The sequence below is a fragment of the Ovis aries genome, chromosome 13, assembly GCF_016772045.2.
Source record: "Ovis aries strain OAR_USU_Benz2616 breed Rambouillet chromosome 13, ARS-UI_Ramb_v3.0, whole genome shotgun sequence".
Classification (NCBI taxonomy): Eukaryota; Metazoa; Chordata; class Mammalia; order Artiodactyla; family Bovidae; genus Ovis; species Ovis aries.
Genome location: NC_056066.1, coordinates 81,544,751 through 81,550,999, shown reverse-complemented (window position 1 = coordinate 81,550,999; position 6,249 = coordinate 81,544,751). Strand labels below are relative to the sequence as shown.

The 6,249-nt window shown below is 52.2% G+C and overlaps 1 protein-coding gene across 11 annotated transcripts in view; it reads left to right on the top strand.

Moving 5' to 3' along the window:
- Positions 1-247: 247 nt before the first annotated feature.
- Positions 248-6,249, top strand: part of BCAS1 (brain enriched myelin associated protein 1) — a 99,085-nt gene continuing 93,083 nt past the window's right edge. For all 11 annotated transcript variants that reach the window (XM_027977346.2, XM_042230292.1, XM_027977345.2 and 8 more), the window contains exon 1: positions 248-376. The gene's annotated coding sequence lies outside the window, so the exon portion shown is untranslated. The remainder of the gene's footprint in view (positions 377-6,249) is intronic.

Here is a 6,249-nt window from a genome sequence, read left to right as displayed (position 1 = left end):
GGGAAGGGAGCTAGCTGCCCAGGTCAGCCTGAGCGGACGCGGCCGGTGAGGACAGGACGCTCGTGGGGCCAGGGAGGCGTCAGCACAAGAGCAGTCGGGGGCTCGGGTTCTCCGGGAGAGGCGAGGCCAGCCCCCGGGCCAGGAAGAGAAGCCGCTCCTGCAGGGCGGCCCGGGAGAGGCGAGCTCCACCCAGGCTTGTGTTTGCCCTGCTCTGTGTATTCAGCCAGCAGGCTCCGGACGAGGAAGCAAAGGGCAAGGAGCTGGGCTCAGTTGACAGCCTGGCACTGGGCAGCACCAGCTGGACGCACAGCACTCCACGCGGAAGCAGCTCCAGGAGACACCAAGGACAGAAGACACTCCCACCGGGGGCTTGCAGGTAACTGCTTCCAGATCTTTTCAGCAAGGCCGGAGAGTTTGTTCTTTGCGGATGATGAACTATAGAAGCCAGAGGCCAGAGAGGGTTGAGCTTGACCCTGGCTCTGCCAGTGAGTCACTGTGTGGCATTGGGTCTGCGAGGGCCTCAGTTTCACCATCTGCGAAATGGACCCAAAGATAGCCCTACCTAAAAGGATACAAGGATTACATGATAGTGTGGGCAGTGTTGAGTTCAAAACAGCAGAAATAACTATTTGCATGGACCCGTTGCATGTCACTTCAAGTGTAAACCTTGGGGGGAGAGTCAGCGGATGGAGGGGCATGCTGTGTGCCTGGGAGACCACCATCAGAACTAGAGTCCCCCAGTGCAGAGCCAGCTTTGAGGCTGTGTCTGGGGGCAGCGCCTAAGGAGGTGAAGGAGATGAGGAGAAGGACTCCCCCAGGGACTTTGGTGAATTGGGCTCTTATTTAACATTGACAACCTCCCCTGGAGGCGCCTGCAGGATTCCGATCCCAGCAGCAGACTCCAGAAACTGCGTTGCCCTCAGAAACTCCGTTGGCTGCCTTGAACAGCGATGGTGATGGGAGAGCAGGTGGTCTGGAGCCCTGCTGACGCCCGGTCCAGTCTCAGCCCCACCACCGACTGGCGGGGCGCCCTGGGGTGGGTGCCTGCACTCTCCGAGCTTCAGGGTCTTCGTCGGTGAAATAGGCAAGTTAATAGTCTCGAGATCAAAGTGACATCCACGAGGACTGAGGGGCCAAGGCAGGGAGCACCTAGCGACGTGCTTAATGAGCATTAGCTGTTATTTTCATTGTTATCGTCGTCTCCATGTGATATCAGGAAAATGAGGCTGGGGAGGGGTGGGTAGCGACTCCTGGATCTCTCGGAAGGGAAGCTGTGAAACTGGGCTCCCGTCAGAGCTGACTTCAGTGAGATGAGTGAGGCTCTGTCCTCTCCCTGGGGGCAGAATTTAAGAGACGCCAAAGAACTCCATCTTTGAAATAGATTATATTTTAAAGCAATATTTTTAAAATTTTCAACGAATGCGAAAACATCCACAATGAACTAAGTAACCACACATTTTGTGAAGAATCGGTCCCAGCATTAATTCTGTTTTTTTAAGATAATACATTATTGAAATATATATATATATTATTTATCTTGATGGCTGAGTTTTCTGGCACCCCATTAAACTTTGCACCAGGAGGCATCTGACCCCGCTGTCATCATGCCCTGCTAGAGTTGAGCTGCCTTAGAGGCCTGGAGTGTGTAGATCCCGGTGTGTGTGTGCGCGTGTGCCCGCTCAGTCACTCAGTCCTGTCCGACTCTCTGTGACCCCATGGACTGTACCCCGCCAGGCTCCTCTGTCCATGGGGCTTCCCAGGCAGGAATACTGGAGTGGGCTGCCCTTCCCTCCTCCAGGGGAATCTCTCAGACCCAGGGACTGAACCTGCATCTCCTGCATTGGTAAGCAGATTCTTTACCAATGAGCCACCTGCGAAGCCGTATAGCTCCGCCCCTAAATAAAAACCAAGGGAGGGCCCTGCAAACATGGATTTCGACTGAAGGAGTCCCAAATCAGGGTGGCTGTTTTTTCCCACAGGGTTCTGAAACTCGGGAAGGGTTGTCTTTGTAGGGAAAGGCACGTGCTTCAGGGGAGAACCGGGCCTGGGTGAGCCCATCCTGGCTGGCTTCTGGGGGCGACGGGGACGCACAGAGAGGTTTGGGAAAGGCCCCGGAGGGCAGGGCCGCTCCTGCAGGCCCACCCGAGCCGCTGGCAGCTCAAACATTTGTGGAGAGTCACCGTGTCAGCAGCTTCTCCTGCTGCCCGGAGCTGGGCTGGGCTGGGCAGCCTGAAGGGTCTGAATGCCTTAGTCCTGTGGAACCAGGATCAACCTTAGCTCTGCCTCACCAGAACTTTCTATCTGATCAGGGTTCCTTTACTCTCCTTTATCCATTAAATCAGCAGATATAACTTGAGGGCACACTCTGTGCAACCAGGATAAGTGGGTACCTGCCCCGAGGAGTTTACGTTCTCAGGGTGAAGGGCTTGCATCATTAAGCCTCAGTGTCTTTATCTGCGTAATTTGGGGATAACAGGCTGCTGTAAGAAAAAACGGAAACAATGGAAGTCAAGTGCCCAGTGCTGGGCCTCTTGCAGGGGCAATGTGGGGAGGCACTCACTCTGAGGTGCCCATCGTACCAGTCCAACCTCGAAGGGGCCGCCTCCTTGCATTGTGGGCGCTGACGCCTCTCCTGCCCCACCCCACTCCTGACCCTGCCAAGCTCCTAGTAAGGCTGCGGCTAATGTTACCTGCCATCACTATTAGCCTAAAGATGTTTGGGGCAACACTCGGGATAAGATGCTGAGCTCTGAGCCTTCTAGAAACCGCGATGGGTAAAGGGACACAAACACAAGACAGCATTCCAACAGCAGGACCTCAATTCCCAGATCTCCTCAAACACTCAGCAGCGGTTTGATAAGGAGGCCCTCGCCCTGAACCCACACATACCAGGGCACTGGGCGCAGGGCTGGGGCCCAGAGAGGAACGGCTTTCAGCCCTCTCTGCACACAGCAGCCCGTGTTCCAGCACGGTGCAGGACCGCGGGTGGTGCAGGACCGCGGGGCCCAGCACGTCTGTTCTCATCACTCACCTTGATGCTGTCTTTGGAGCTGGGGGCAGAGGGCTTGTTCTGTCGGGCATGCCAGCCTGCTCCTGGTGGCACCGCCCTCAGTGGGTGGTGAGGAGGGCCCCCAGTTTACCTACATTCCACTGCATTGATCAAAGGTGTTTCCGTTTACCCAGTGACTAACTCTGTCGCCATTGCGCCCTTTGAGGACTTCCTCCTCCATCTGACAGTCATTTAACTGCCAGCACGGCCGCCGTAGAAACGCTCTTTCTCTAGGGCAGCTGGTACCACATCTGGTGTTCGACCTGTTTGGAGAAGGAGGACATATCGTTAACTTGTAGCTCAATGAAGAGTCAGCGGTGGGAGGAGTGGGCGGGGACAAGAGGAAAGGTGTTTAAGGGAAGGGGCTTGTAAGGAGCAGTAGCATGGAGACTGAGGGCTCAGGAAACCAGTGCAGACATTTAATTGCATCATATGGTAAATATCACTGTATTGGCAACCATATTACACTATATAAATGTATCAAAGTAGAACATGTTGCACTTTAAGCTTATAAATGTTTCATGTCAAAGTCATTCAGTTCAAACCCTCTAAAACTGATTCATTGATTAATTACATTAGAGGAGGCTGATGAACACCATTCCCTGGAGTAAACGAGGAGAGATGCACAGAAAACTTCCCTGAATGGCTAGTTCACTTGTGGGTCAAAACAGAGCTGAGGTGATTACAGCAGTAACAGGAGACATGAACAGTGAGAACTGACCTTCTTCTCGTCTGACTGCTGCCAAGCCCTTGGGCTAAATCTTCCCAGAGACTATTGATGACTTCTCAATTTTTCATTCACTTTGGATCTGGCTATGTTCCTTGACTAGTTATGATTTTGATTTCTCATTGCAAAAACAGATGTGCAATAAATATTTTATAGTCTATGTTGTATTACATTACATGCAAATACTTTATAAAATTTAACATAACTTATGTGGTAGAGGAGACAGTAAGAGAAAGAAAAAGCTTAGAGCTCGAACTGTGGAGCCAGGCTGCTAAGGGTTACGTCCTGATGCTCCCTCTTCCTAGCCAATGATCTGTATCAGTCAGCTCCAGCAGTGTAACCAAAAAAAACAAACAGCCCACAGACTGGGTGACTTGAACAACAGATATTTGTTTTCCCATAACCCTAGAGGCTAATAAATCCAAGATGAAGATCCTAACTAATTCCAGTTTTGGTGGAAGTTCTTTTCCTTGCTTGCAGCCTTCACACCTCTGACCTCTCGTGGGGTCCTCACATGGTAAAGAGAGAAAGCAAGCTCTTGGGTGTTTTCTCTTATAAGGCTGCTAATCCTTAGGGTTAGAGCCCCACGCTTATAACGTCCTCTGATCTGTCTCTGAATACAGTCATGCTGGGTTAGGATTTCTACATGTGAATTTGTAGGGGAACATAATTCAGCATGGTCTTAGGCAAGGAATTCAGGCTCTCTGGACTCACGTGATGCATCTGTAAAATGGGAACACTAAAAACTCCCGCCTCGGGAGCCCCCGCCAGCCTCGTAGTCAGGATGGTCATCATCGCCGCCACCGCCTGGGTTCTATCCTTGGTCAGGAAACGGAGACCCTGCCTGCCACATGGACAGTTTGGCCAAAAATAAAAGAGTGCTTTGAAAGGGTTGCAAACATTTTCAGACTCGCTGAGATGGCTGTGATTTGTGGATGTTGAAAGCCAATGCCCTTCCTCTCTCTGAGAATCCGGACCCTGGCTCTATGTACCAGGGGAGCCAGCACCTGGGGGAGTCCCTGGCCCAAAATGTCCAGGATGGCACCTCTCAGCCCTCGCCATCATAGAAGTCACCCGGAGATCCTGGAAATATTCTGATGCCCAGGCCCCGCCCAGGGGCTCTGATGGGATGGGTCTGGCGGGGCCTGGACACGGGGACTGAAATCTCCCGTGGGGGTTGGAATGTGTAACAGTGTGAAGACTGGCCTCAATAAGAGAGCTGGGAAATGGAAAGTAAGGAGACTTTCTCCTCTGAATGACCCCCAGCCAAAGGCCTAGCCCACGTCCTCCAAATGCTAGGCCCCTGAGTCTAATTTCAAAAACAAACCTCTCTGCCATATGGAGACTTGTGTTTAGTGTCAGATTAAAAGAGAACATTCATAAGAACAAAACTACGCACACCATCAGGTCATGAAAGGACGTTGTGATACCACCTTCAAATTTTTTTTTTTTTTTTTTTGTCCAAAATAAAAACCGAGCTCTTTCAAAGAATATGTTTTTCTTGATGGAGAAAACTCATCATCTGATGTATTCTTCTCCTCTGTTGGAGACTGGAGGAAGCTTCATCACAGACAGGAATGGTCCAGTCTGGACCACCTGCAGCCTCAGTTTTGCCATCTGCTAAATGGGGATAAAAAGGGTTCCTGCCACACAGAGTCCCTGATACGGCTTTCAGGGTGATCAACTCATCCTGGCTTGCCTAGGACTTCCCTGGCTCTAACAGGAAAGGTCCGCCTCCCCAGAATGTCCTCATCCCCAGGACATCCTGGGGGTTGCTCTCCATCACAGCCCCCATACCTGTGTGCACTTGCTGAAAATACAAATCCAGGATCCCGGTCCGACTGTGTGAAGTGATCACGGAAATCAGAAGCGCCGCCAAGTTCCTTAGCTGCTTGTATCAGACATCTCTGAAAGTATCAGTGATGATCATGGTGATACTTCTAATCACGGAGGACACCTTCAGGGCACCCCTTCACCATGTGCCACTCCCTGTATGGGGTACCTTCTATGTATTAGTGCCTTGAACTCTCACAGCAACCTCTGGAGTGTGTGCCCTTATTATCCCCATTTTACAGAAGAGGAAGCTGAGGCCCCGTGAGGCTCGGTAACTTGCCCGGTGTCACTCATTCAGTAGGTGGCTGAGTGGGGACTCGCACCTGGGTGTTTAGCCCCCAGGGCCCACACCCTTATTCGACGGCACTGCTCTCTAGAGGTCTCAGCACTGGCGCGCCCCCAGTCAGCTGTGATCAACATTACTTCCTTATCAGTTGCACCATCTTTGGGGCGGGCGTCCCTGGTGGCTCAGATGGTATAGAACCTGCCTGTAGTGTGGGAGACGCAGGTTCGATCCCTGGGTCGGGAAGATCCCCTGGAGGAGGGCATGGCAGCCCACTCCAGTATCTTGCCTGGAGAATCCCACGGACAGAGGAGCCTGGTGGGCTACAGTCCACGGGGTCACAAAGAGTCGGACATG